Source organism: Panthera leo, chromosome B3 (assembly GCF_018350215.1).
Source record: "Panthera leo isolate Ple1 chromosome B3, P.leo_Ple1_pat1.1, whole genome shotgun sequence".
NCBI lineage: Eukaryota > Metazoa > Chordata > Mammalia > Carnivora > Felidae > Panthera > Panthera leo.
The window spans coordinates 76,419,376-76,433,300 of NC_056684.1; the positions used below are offsets into that span (position 1 = coordinate 76,419,376).

General features: G+C 38.8%; 1 long non-coding RNA gene across 1 annotated transcript in view; it reads left to right on the forward strand.

Annotated features, from left to right (window-relative positions):
• The first annotated feature begins 366 nt into the window (after window positions 1-366).
• The window catches only part of LOC122222410, a 163,118-nt gene continuing 149,559 nt past the window's right edge, over window positions 367-13,925 (forward strand). The window contains exon 1 of the long non-coding RNA XR_006203737.1: window positions 367-548. This is a non-coding gene — a long non-coding RNA (uncharacterized LOC122222410). The remainder of the gene's footprint in view (window positions 549-13,925) is intronic.

Genomic DNA, 13,925 nt, shown 5'->3' on the forward strand with positions numbered 1-13,925 from the left:
GGACTCTGTTGGGACCCTTTCCAGACACAGGCTCTCAGCCGCCTCACTTCTTTCTCCTTCCGCCCCTCTGCCTCTGTTCCCCGGGGATCCAGCTGCCATCTTGACCTGCGGACAATGCGTTCCCGCGCGTCTGAGGGGGTGAGTCTTCCCTCTCCTTGTTCCGATTCGGTCTGGCCACGGTGGTCTCCGGCTATCCCTGCTGCCAAGGGACGCCCCAACAGGAAGTTCCATGCCTTTTGCCAGGACCCTCTCGGTCGGACACCCCAAAAAGGTCTGTAGTCCCGAAACTGCCGCGACTCCTGTCTGGGGTGGGACACCACCAGAAGAGTCCGTCACCTCCTATTAGGTGCAGTCCTTTATCAGGTCAGCAGGCCACCCTGACTGAAATCGAGACCTGCGTCAGAGCTGCATTACCTTCGGCGGGAGGTCCCTTTGGGAGTCGGTGGCCCGTCCTTCCCACCTCCTCGCTCTTGGGCTGTCTTCTTTAACACATTTGGCTCCCAAAGCCTGATGTTTCCTGGCCTCAGGACAAACGCCCAGATCCAGAGGTATGGCCCTCCCACGGAACTCTCTCTTCTAATACTATTTTCCAGCTTGACCTCCTTTGCTGGAACCCCTGCCAATGGTCAGAAGTCCCCTACGTGCCTTGCTTCGTTTCATGGCCCTAAATCAGGACGCTGACATAAGAGCCTCTTGCCGAATGTGTTTGGCTGATAACCAGCTGCCTTCCGACATATTGGACGCTGACTCTCTCACTGTTCCAACTCCTAATAGATGTGGGGGCCTCTCCCTCACTCATTTACCCGGTTAATGACTGATAATTGGAGCCAGCTGTCTCTGGTTAGTCTACCTTGGGATGGGGTCTTTAAGGAATATATTCGCAAGCAGTTGCTGAAACTCTCTTTGGGGAAGGTCCTTGTCTTCTCCAAGGCTTGACATGAACTGCCTATACTTTTACTTGCTAGGTAGGTGGGAGGGTGGGGGAAACGTGGTTTCTGCTCCCATGTAGGAGCTGATAAGCCAAAGCCAAGTTTAAGAACCAGGAATCCTTTTTCTCTGCCTTCTGGCAGTACTCTGAGTACTCAGTACACTGTACTCAGTACTCTGAGTACTCAGTACTCTGCCTCTTCTGCCTTCCCTTCCTCCCATTTCTACACCACTTTGTGTGCAGCCCGCATAACTGGTTCTATATCATCGTGGGGCCACCTCCTCCCCTCTCTGTCCAGGAGTGAAGACCACCCTCTTGGACTTACACTGCTCACTTTAGATTTCCTCACCTGTGCCCCAGGTAAAACCTGAGGTGGGAAACAAATTGACTTTAAGTGGACCCAGGTGGAACGTCATGTGGTCTTTTAACTAATTGAGACTTTCATTCTACCAAGGGTTGCTAAAGGTCAAATAAGCTTGTGTTATCTCTTGCAATTTGTCCCCAAAACGATGAGTTAAAATGATGGTTAATTTTGTCTGTCTCAAAGTTCTTATAGGTAATTGTTAAGATAGTTTTCAAAGCCTTTGGTAACCTGAAACTTTAAAGTTTTGCTTAGATGATAAATGGGATTGAATTCATTGGATATCATTTTCCAAATAAGATAAAATACTACAGCATTGATTACTAATATATGGTTTATCTGCTTTTGACTTACTGCAAAGAAACTAAGGATATTTGGGTCTGTTGGAAAACATACTTTGTGCTTAATAGATTTCACACATTTGCCATTTAAAGAATACTGGTGTAACAGTTCACAATTAGTTACTATTAGTTTTCACCGGAGACTAAGGTTTCTCAGAGCTCAAAATTCTGCTCTTCTCCTTTATAAACACAAAGTTTTTAGATGGTTGGTCTGCTCTTGGTAAGAAAATGTAAACGATATTGGTTTTTCTTTGCCTAGAAAAACCAGTTTCTATGTTTTGTCTTTATCAAGTGTTTGATGACCCATAATTCTATTTAGGCATGTGCATTAAAATTTTTTTTAATGTTTATTTTTGAGAGAGAGAGAGAGTGGGCAAGGGGTAGAGAGAGAGGGAGACACAGAATCCAAAGCAGGCTCCAGGCTCCAAGCTGTCAGCACAGAGCCCGACACGGGGCTCGAATCCACGAACCGAACCACGAGATCATGACTTGAGCTGAAGTTGGAGGCTTAACCTACTGAGCCACCCAGGTGCTCCTAGGCATTGCATTTAAACTTTCTAAGGTATTACCAAACTTCCCCAAGATTTAAAATTGTAAACAAAACCTCTGACTAATTGGGCTTATTTGGTATGTTACCTTCTGGTATAATGTCCTGACTCTGTTCTGAATATTAGAGTGTTTTGTGTCTCAGAAATAACTGAATTTCCATGTCAATTGCATCATAATGAACTCTCATTAGTTTGTTAACAATGTCCATTTCTGAATTCTTTGTCATTTATAGTTCATTTATAGTATTGTTCTGATGCTTTTGCAAAATGAGTTTTGTCTTCAAGGAGATTGATAAAAAAAGCTTTTGAGAAATACAGGCATTTGATATCTTGAAGATAATAAAACTGAAATGGGTAAGAATTTCCAGAACTAACTAAAAGCTGTATTCAACCTGAACAAGAATTAGTAACATGGGACTAAATGAATTGGGAAAAATGATTATAGTTTTTGTGACTCTTGTTTGAAACATTGCTGGTTCTCTAAAGTTTCCTTTTTCAGATTAAGGAAACTTTCTCTTAAGATATTTAAGACTTAAATGTGATAACGTATTCATTTGTAAACAAATTGAAGCGTTTAACTTTTCTGTCTGCCTGAACCCTCTGAAATTCAAAAAGTCGCAGTGAGTATTCTTTCTTCCTTGGGAATCTCAGTCATTGCATAAGTTCAGTAAGAATCTGTTCTCCTTGTAACAGGTCACCATTGTAAACATTGATTTATGTTACCAAGTCTTTGATTGAAATGTCGTATTTGGGAAAGGCATGCATAGACTCAGATATGACTAGACAGCTTTAAGGAATTGAGGTTGTCTTTATGAATCATGGAGCCATAAAGCTGCTTGAAAATGTTGGCCTGGTTCCTTGCTTACAGAGTTCCCAGCAGCTTTACCAGGTGAGTAAAGAATGTCACTTCCTGGCAGGTGCAGGAACCTCAGAATATTTTGGGTACCTCAAGAAGAGAAATTCACCCAAATCTACTGGTATTGCAGGCATGTCTGATGGCAAGTATGTGGCTTGGCTTTTGGCCTTGAGGCTACTAAAAAAGGTCAGAGATTCCTTATAAAAGTTCCAGCAAAGCAAATTTTAAAAGATCTGTACGGTCAATCACTATTCTTGCTGAGCTTATGTAAATAATTAGGCCAAGTTTGTTAAAATTGGACCTGTTTTGCAAATGAATTAGTCTTGATTTGGCTATCTCTGGAAATAAGGGTGATTTTAGAGAGAAAAGTTATGACTCAATAACACGTCTTTACAGTTCTGATTTTCTTTGAATGTTGTTTGCCTAAGCTAGACAACTTGAGGTAAACTTTAGAGAAATTCCCACAATAGCCAATCTTTGTGCTTGTTGTTCTATGGGGATAATAACAGGACCCCCTGGGCATATGATTATTTGAATAGCTGGAAAATGGGATTGAATCCCCAACAATTGTATATCACAACTAGCACCTTGACCAATTCTGCATGGCTGGGATGACAAAATTGTGGGTTAACTATTGACTTGTGGAGATAATGGATGGCCCCATTTTTCCTATGATTGGATTAGGTGAAGCACATGGGAATATCCATTGGTATCTCCTCAGACAACTCTTCTCCCATTTGCCAGTGTTTCCTTGTAATTAGAATATTGTTATGGCTAAACAACAAAGAGGGCTTCTTTATGGTTTTGTCCCTTAGCCATATTTGTCCTAGGAACCACCTCTGTTGATATAAAATTGCAAATAGAGGCTTTAGCAAAGCAGACAATAGCCACATTTAACCAAACCCAACTTGTAGTCACCCACAAATTCTAAAGGTGGTCCTCCAAAACCAAATGGCCCTTCATATCCTGACTGCAGCTCAAGGAAGAACTTATGCTTTATTAAAACCATTGTTATGAGGGCACCTGGGTGGCTCAGTCAGTTAAATCTCTGACTCTTGATTTTGGCTCAAGTCCTGATCTCAACAGTCTTGAGATTGAGCCTGTCAGTTGGGCATGGAGTCTGCTTTACATTCTTTTTTTACTTTTTAAACTTTTTTTTTTTTAATGCTTATTTATTTTTGAGAGAGAGAGAGAGTGTGAGTGAGCACACACCCGCACGTGTTGGGGGAAGGGGAAGAGAGAGCTGGAGACAGAATCCAAAAGAGCCTGCTTAAGATTCTCTTCGTTCCTCCTCAGCCTCTCCCCCACTCTCATGTACTCTCTCTCTCTCTCAAAAAACAAAAACAGCATTATGTGTATACTCTAGATTACCACAAAAATGTGACAGGGCTACTAACTGACATGAATCCTCAAATTCACCCTTAAGTTATCCCTCTCTTTCTTTTAATGATTGGTTAAACTGGACTGGAGGAAAATTTTGTCAACTATCAGAAGGACTCTAGTTGGGCTTCCTTTTCTTTTTGTTATTCTAGTTACACAGTATGTTATGTCCCTAGGGAAAACTGTCTTCGCCATTAATGACCACCCAAACCAGTACAGACCAAAACCTGACCCCTCTTTCTCAGGTAACATATTTTCAAGACTTACATTCAAAGATTTGGTATACCTTAAGACTCTTTAGGGGCGCCTGGGTGGCTCAGTCTGTTAAGCGTCCGACTTCGGCTCAGGTCTTGATCTCACAGCTCCTGAGTTCAAGTCCTGCGTCAAGCTCTGTGCTGACAGCTCAGAGCCTGGAGCCTGCTTAGGATTCTGTGTCTCCCTTTCTCTCAGCCCCTCCTCTGCTCATCCTCTGTCTCTTTCTGTCTCAAAAATAAACATTAAAAAAAATAAAAAAAAAAGACTCTTGAGCAGGACAACTTCGAATCTGTCTGGATCTGGCCCTATTAAGTTGTTTTGACCATTCTAACAGCCTCTTCCAGTGGATTCATCTTTCCAGAATCAAGACTACTCTGACCCCAGATGAGGAACCCTACATCATGTACATCTGTGAGCTGGTTGGAGATCTATGCCTGTTAGACTCTGGGTAATACACACCCAGAGGCCTTAGAGGCCTAGAAATCCAGTCCATTGTCATTCCCAACTCTCACATTTCAATCATTCTATGATATTATCTTAGAAAAACACTCTCAATACGTTCCTCCTGAGACTCTCAAGAGCTCTCCTTCCCAATTCCAAGACTTCATTCTCCACCTTTTTGTTCAGGATGACCTCTCTGAATTCACTTGGTCAGAAATCATAACTTAGCTGGAGCTGTTCCCTCCTTGATGTCCTACTCTCACAATTCAGTCCTCCCCACTTTTGGGGCTAAGTTTTCTTTTCCATGTTATCCTCCTTTTGGCTTCCTCCTTCTGGGACTGTGCAACACAAGGATGGATTTCCTGGAAAGAAATCTGTTCATGGATATCTTGGCTTCACTTCTTAGGACCCCTGGCCTCGATACTTCTACTCTTAATTATTGATCCCCCTCTCTTTAATCTCTTTGTTAAATTTGTCTCTTCTAGAATCCGACAATTCTGTATATGAATGATGGTTAAATAGGGATTCTAATCCATACCATCAGTGGGTCCCCTCCCCCAAATCCCATGGTCCTGGCTGCCAAGGGATTTCACTCAAATCACTTATTAGCAGGTTAATATAATACCATGCTCTGGTCTATAAATGCCCAGAACCCCTGATGGAGCAACAAATTTAGGTAGGGACATTTCTATGCCTTTCATTGAGGAAGAAGCTTCTGAAGATGAAACCTCCACCCAAATGCCAAAGATTTGTCATTGTTGATCTGTCAAAGGGGAATACAGAGGCTACTTTCAGGCACACAGACTTGAACAATGGAATATAGAAAGGGCCCACAGTGACCAACCACCTGGCTGAATACGAACAGGCCCATCAGAATGACCCACCTCAAAATGTCCATAGGCCCTAACTAACTAATGGGCGACTTAAAACTAGGCACAGTTACCAAAAAAGGGAAAATTCCATACATTGCCATACCTCCTCAGTTTTCCTCCTTAAAAGCAGCCACCCCCCTCTCCCCCCACCACTGCCTTGTTGCAGACAGCCTCTCTGCTGTCCTGCCCACCACTCTTTTGGTGTATTCAGTAAACTATTTCCTTTGTTCTGCATCAGGTGAGTTCTTTCATCTTCTGTGCTACTGGCTTCCACAGGGTCTTTGCCCCACATTTGGAAGCCCCCTTCTAATTGAGAAACACCCCATTTAGGCACCACAGGAAGAATTAGCCTTATAAAATCTATCTTCTCTCACTGCCAGCTGTTTACCAAATCTCATTACAGTGTAAATACATGAATAGATAATGCACTGCAGGAAAGTCAGGACGGAAAGAGATTGGAAGGTATTTGTTAGCTATGGTAGTGGTGATGTAGTTGGAACTTGAGATGCCACTGAGCTATCTGAGTTTACACTTCATTTGAGGTTGGAAACAGAACTGGGAACAAAGTCTGTAAGCTTGCTTTCCTTGAGTTGTCATTTAGGATTTTTGAGATATTTATGAGGAGCAGAATTCTTCAAATCTTGGGGAAATCATTGACTTTAAGGTTAATTTTACTTTACAACTTATCTTGTCCTATTCAGTGAGATCTAATTGAACAGAGCAGCCACTATCATAAGCCTGTTAGAATCAACATTTCTGTGAAAGAAAAACTCCAGGGAACTTGGTATGAAAATGGCTATTCTAAAGAAGATGAGGGTTTTGTTAATATATATTTACCATAATGTTGAGTTTTGAATTGTCACACAAGGCAAGGAACGTTAATTTGGGCAAACTTCCGTACCTCCAAGATATCCACTTGTGAAAAACAAAATTTGAAAATTTTTTTTAATGTTTATATTTGTTTTTGAGACAGAGACAGAGCACGAGTGGGGGAGGGGCAGAGAGAGAGGGAGACATAGAATCTGAACTAGGCTCCAGGCCCAGAGCTGTCAGCACAGAGCCCAATGTGTGGCTCGAACTCACGAACCCCGAGATCATGACCTGAACTGAAGTTGGACGCTTAACCGACTGAGCCACCCAGGCGCCCCAAGGAAAACGGAACTTAAAAAAACTTAATTATCCATGGAATGGATGTAATTATTTAATTTAATTTCGGTTTCATCTCAGAAGTAAGGTAAAACCTTTTTATTTATGTGGAGAACATTTTTTTTTTTAAGTTTATTTGAGAGAGACAGCGTGAACGGGGGAGAGGGAGAGAGGGAGAATCCCAGGAAGCCTACTTGAGGTCAGTGGACAGAGCTTGATGTGGGGCGCGAGCTCATGAAACCATGAGATCATGACATGAGCAGAAATGAAGAGCAGGGTGCTTAACCAACCAAACCACCCAGTATCTCCTGTGAACATTTTTCATGCAAATATACTATTAATACTTTGAAATCTAATCCATAGTCATTTGTCATGTAAACCAGTCAGTCATTCAGAGTTCCACAAACTGATTATAGCTTCATGGTGAAAAAAAAAATTGTTTAAAAAAAATCTGAACAGGCAATGAAGAAAGGCATTCATCTTGACAAGAGGGTATAGTTAAAGGAGAATGTCAGCCACATTTTGTTTGCAAGAAAATGCTTTCTGAAGTACTCATTGTCATCTGATTGGCTAATGTACTCTACATCTTCATTATCCAATTTTAGAGTATCTTCAGAAATAACTTATTTCTGGATTTCCCAATGAAGATATAATTTTTGTCCTAGGACTTTTGATTTTAAAACACATTTTTCTCCCAGATATTTTAATAGAAGTTAACCAAATTAAATATATTGATCCATCTGTTGTCTTAATTTCCCTCCCCACTTTTTTTTCCTTCCATTTCTGCCCTTCTCATTTGGGGGGCATTTTCCTTTCCATGCCAAGTGAAGTTAATGAGTTTTGACCTAGAGATGGGCACATGATGCAGCCTGGGTCAGTCAGATTATATTATTGGAATTTTATGTGGTGGCTCTGGGAAATAAATATTCTCTCCTTCCTCTGAAGTGGCTACTACAGGTTTTGTAAGCATAGTGCCAACTACAGGCCATGTCCATCTCCCACTACTGGGAAGAATCAAATCTTCAAAAAGAAAAAATGAGGGAAAAGACAAAGATGGGGAGAGTGAAGGAAACAGTGGGAGAAAGAAGGCATTAGGATTGGGGACACTGGAGGAAGGAAGAGGGAGACCTACTCCTAACCTAATCTGGTTTACTCTGTTTCCTAGGGGAAACAGTAAATTTCCCAACTCCTTTTATTTTCCTTAGACTAGTTTGAGTTATGGTAGTTCTCTGGTATAATGGTGAGCACTCTGGACTCTGAATCCAGACTAGTTTGAGTTGGGACTCTGTCATTTAAAATTGAAAGTGTCCCAGCTAATACGCTGTTCAAGACTTTTTTTCCTGGTGTGGAAAATTCCTGGTATGAAATATTCCTGTTTGACCAACTTTCCAAGTTTTTGGCATTTAATTTAAAAACTCCTAAGTGAATTGGTTGGCCTAACTTTAAGATCTGTGCTTTTCAGAAATGAATTTAAACAAATGATGGTGTTGATAGTATCCCAGATTTACCTCCTTTATGGTAATCCGTATAGAATTTTTGGAATTGAACTAATCTAAATACCTTAAACCAATGATTTTCATTCAAATGCTTTCTGTGGTCTCTTGAATTTATTTAAGGGTTTGTTTATTATAACATTGAACTTTGCAAGGAGTAAATTAAAAACCAAATATATTTAGGATTCTAAACATCATGTTATTTAACTACCCTAGAAAACCCTAAACTGTCTACCCTATGTTGCACCTCAATTTTAGTTACTTAAATGTGCTTCTGTGCTTCTAGCAGTTAAATATATTATTTGGAAATAAGTGCTTTTTAACAAATGGATTTTATTTTTAAAGCAGTGTTGGGTTCACAGCAAAATTGAGCAGAAGGTACAGAGATTTCCCATGTATTCTGTGCCCCCATATAAGCCCAGCTTCCCTTACGGTCAAAATCCTGCTCCAGCATGGTATATTCATTACAATTGAAGAACCTACATTGACATATCACTATTCTCCAAAGTCCATTAGAGTTCACTCTTGGTGTTGCACGTTCTATGGGTTTGGACAAATGTATTCTTCAGTATAGTACGATTCATGTAGTTTCATTGCTCTAAAAATCCTTTGTGCTCCATCCGTTTATCCCTCCTTACCCCCAGTCCTTGGCAACTGCTGATCTCTTTTACTGGCTTCATAGTTTTGCCTTTTTCCAGAATGCTATATAGTTGGATCGTATGTAGCCTTTTCAGTTGGCTTCTTTAATTTAATAATACACATTTAAATTTCCTCTATATCTTTTCATGCCTTGATAGCTCACTTCTTTTTTAGAACTGAATAAAATTCCATTGTCAGGATATATCACAGCTTATTTATTCATTCATCTCCTGAAGGTGAATGATTTGTTTCTAGGTTTTCACAATTAAGAATAAAGCTGCTATAAAACATTTGTGTGCACATTTTTTTTTTGGACACAAATTTTCAACTTTTTTTAGGACACAGCAAAGAACATGATTGCTGATCATATGGTAAGAGCATGTTTAGTTTTGTAAGAAACTATTTGTCTTTCAAAGTAGCTATGCCATTTTGCATTGCTACTAGCAGTGAGGGTTCCTGATACTCCACACCTTGCCAGCACTTGGTATTGTGTTTTATGTATTTTTCCCATTCTAACAGGTGTGTAATATCTCATTGTTGTTTTAGTTTGTAATTTACTAATGGCATATGATGTTGAGCATCTTTTCATATGCTTATTTTCCATCTGTGTATCTTTTTTGGTGAAATGTCTGTTCAGATCTTTTGCCTATTTTTTAATTGCCTATTTTTAAATTGTAATTTCTCATTCTTGTTTTGATTTGCAGTTTTCTAATGACATATGATGTTGAACATCTTTTCATTTGCTTATTTACCATCTGTGTATCTTTTTTGGTGAAGTGTCTGTTCAGATCTTTTGCCTATTTTTAATTGGGTTGCTCATTTTCTTATTATTGAATTCAAGTGTTTCTTAGAAGTAAAATAATTTATTCTTGTAATGTGTTATTTCCAAAATAGAACTATAAAAATGCAATCTATTCTCATCAGGAACACTGACTCTTAGTAGGAACTTACATATATATTTCCCCCCAAATCTTGGGAATATACTTTTTTCTACTAAGAGTTCTATGTGAATTTGTCCCTTTAAGCAGTAATCACTGTAACACCAATTACTCATTTAGGTGCTTTATTGTCTTCAAGGCAGGTCTACATAGGGTTGCCGTGAAATTAAATGAGATAACTTGTTTTTATCAGCAGTTATTCACCCCATTTTTTAAAAGAAGCAGAGGTTTAGGGTTATATTGTTTACCCTAAATTCCAAAATTGGTTTGCAGAGATGGGACTTCAACTCAGACCTCTGAGTCAAAGCCTCACTTCTAGAAGTTTAGAGAAGTTTTTTTTTTTTTTTCCCCCCAAGGAGAGAGAGACTACTTTGTGAGGGATATGTGAGTTTATGTTAGTGCTGTGAGTAGGCTTTCTTCACTAATTATGTAATAGCAAATTTGAAGATCAACAAAACACTACTCACTGTTTACTAAAAACATGTGATTTTGTTTTCCACACCAAGGGTAGCTTTTCTTAGTTTTACACATGAGGCCTGTGATTGTGTCCAATATTATCTACCCAGGTATGCCAGTCATGTAACCAGTTCTTTCTTAGTTCTTTTGAAAAGTCTGCTTGATCACAAACTTTATTTGCGAAAATCTTTAATTTTCTATAGTGGCACATCAATCTGTTTATTGACTTTGAGGCCATTATCAGATCATTCTAATTATTATAACTTCAAAATGCATATTAAAAATGGTAAGAGTCCATATTATATAGAAATGTGACATCAGTATCCTGTAGAATAAAGAGGTGATATTCAAATCCTCCTGGTATTTGCCTCCATACAAAATAGTGTGTTTTTATGGCTATTTATTTATTATAAAATTTTATGTAGCATCTATTGGTATCTTGCTATAAATTGATTGCAGTACTTAAATACAACGATAATCTTGGCATTTCAATATTTATGTTGCTTAGTATTTTATTCCATGAGTTATGAATATAGTTCTGAAAATATCAAACTGGTAAAAAGTTATTTTATGAAATAAAATTTTTCAGTGAAGATAAGACACTTCACAGAATTTATGAATATTTATAGGATGCGTCTCTGTTCACTATGTTTCTATGACTTTCTTTGATTTTAGGTCTCTCTTCTCCTCCCCCTTCAATGGTGTCCTCAGAGTTAATTGGGATGTGCTGAAATTTGGGGGAGAATCTCAGGAGCTTCAACAATGTTGAGCTGTCCTGAGTGAAATGCTGCAGGTCTCCACCTCAAGGAAAACCCACTGCTTTATCCTATAGCTCTAAATAGCAGCAGTTTTGATTTCTCTTTCATATAGCCCAGGAGGGTTGGTGTTCTTGGTCTAAATCCTTCCATTCTCACTGGGAAGGTTAGATTAGTTCTCTTCAGAGGGCTTCACTGAGCATGTTCATGCACAGCCTTTTAGTAAAGGAAGGTGTCAGAGGTTGCAGGAACCGAACTGGAGTGGCTGACAGTGTCAGGGATGGTGGATGCAAAGTCAGGGAAGTGGGCAAGAGGAAAGAATGCCCAGAAAGTTGAGAAGGGTGGATAAAGCTCCTGATTGGCATATGAAATCATGTATCTTGGTGCTTGAAAATTGCATAGCGTATGGAAATCCAAAAATTGATTTTGTTGTTACTACTACCATGGAGATGAGGAATTAGTTTTCTTATAAACTTTTCTTCTGCTAAATATGTACTTTCCCTCTCATTCTCAATTCAGAAATTTTATAGAGTCAACATTCAGAGTTTATATCATTATGACCATAAATATTCATGGCTAAGCCACATAGTGTTCTATACATTTTCTTACACAACTTTTTGTCCCCTGGAGGGGGGGGGGTGGGACAGAGAGAGAGAGAGAGAGAGAGAGAATCCCAAGCAGGCTCCCCTACATGGGACTCCATCTCACAACCATATAAGATCATGACCTGAGCTGAAATTAAGAGTCCGTCCGATGCCCAACCAACTGAGGCACCCAGGCACCCTGCTGTTTTTTCTATCACTTCTTCAAGGCCAACAAGAGGCAGAGCAAGTCTGCTAGCAAGACAGAGTCTTACAAAGCATAATGTAATGGCATCTCATCATCTTTGTCATATTCTTTTGATGACAAGCAGGTTACAGGTCCTCCTCAAACTCAAGGGGAGGGATTTACATACACAAAGATATGAATACCAGAAAACAGGAGTGGGGGCCGTTTAAAGTCTGCCATATAGTGATCTCTTTGTTTTATTGTTTTCCTACCACACATTTAGCTCCGTACAAACCAACAGAGAAAACAACACTTCTAACTCTGCTAAATACATCAGTCCTCCTACTACCCCTTTTTGAGAAATACTTTTTGGAGCCTTCTGACCTCTTGCTTCAATTTCAACTGTTGCTTTCTGGGCCTCCTGCACAGCTGTTATCCTGGGATTTTCATTTACCATCATACGTGGGATTCCCTGTGTCCAATTTCTGGTTTGGATTGCTTTTTTCCTGGACCCTATACCTTTTTCTATTTCTTTACTGAATCTTAGAATTCTTGTTTGGGGAAATTATAATGCCAGGAATTTTGACATTAACTCTTATCTCTTTCCCTACCTATTTCAGTCCATCTCTCTTAGTATTGTATTCCCCAAAGCCTTGAGTATTGGAGAGTTTTTGCTTCTGAGACCATGTAAATACAGACAAATTTTGTATGGAAAAATGTAGTTGAGCTGAATAGAAAAGGTAAAAAAGAAAAAAAAAAAGGAATGGGTAGGTACGTAAGTAGCTATTTTTATATCTTGCATGGCTAAACATGATGATTTTGATTTTCCATTTGGTGTAGTATTTTGGCTAGGTAATGAATTATAGATTGGAAATAATTTTGCCTTAGAATTTTTAAAGCATTGCTTCAATGTTTTCAGTTATCCATATCACTGCTGCTGAGTCCTTTTATGTGACCTTGTTATGTCTACAAACTTTTAGTATTTCCTATTTTTTTATTTTGAAATTTTTCATCATTGTGCTTTATGCATCTTTTTTCATTGTTTATGTTTTAACTCCCAAACTTAGTGTTTTCAGTTTTAAATCTTTTTCTTGTACTGTTTCTTTAAAAATTTTTTTCATTTTGTTTTACTTGTTTTTTCTCTGTAGAATTCCCATGAAAGGGAGATTGGATCTCCTGAATTGATCTTCTGATTTTCTTATAATTTTTTTAAATTTTCTATTTTTTTTGTCTTTTTGTTTCCTTATCCATGTGATTAGCTTGACTTTATCTTCTGGCTCTTCTACTGGATTTAAAAAATTTCTGCTACGATAGTGGTAATTTCTAGCAGCTCTTACTTTGCTGACCTCTTATATTTTTTTCTCATATCCCTGTAATATTATTTTCTTGAGTCAATGTTTTATGATATGATTCATTAATTGCACATATTTTTGAAGTTTGTTTTTTTCTTAAAATTCCTTTTACCTTTTTTATTGTTTGTTTTTCATATTTTAGGTTTTCTTTGGATATCCAATGATCCTAAGCTGATACTTTTAATAGTGAGGCACCAAATAGCTGTTTGAAAATTGGGTATATGGCTGAGACTTCTTATTAGGTAAGCTGAAGCATAAGGTTATTGAGTGAAAGTAGTCTCTGTCATTGGGGAATCTAAATGTTAGTATCTATATGTCTTTTTGCTTGGGTTGATTATTGTTTTAGAAACAAAGCTTCCCTTCTCCTTTCTGAGGGTTTGTCTGGCTGTCAGCAGA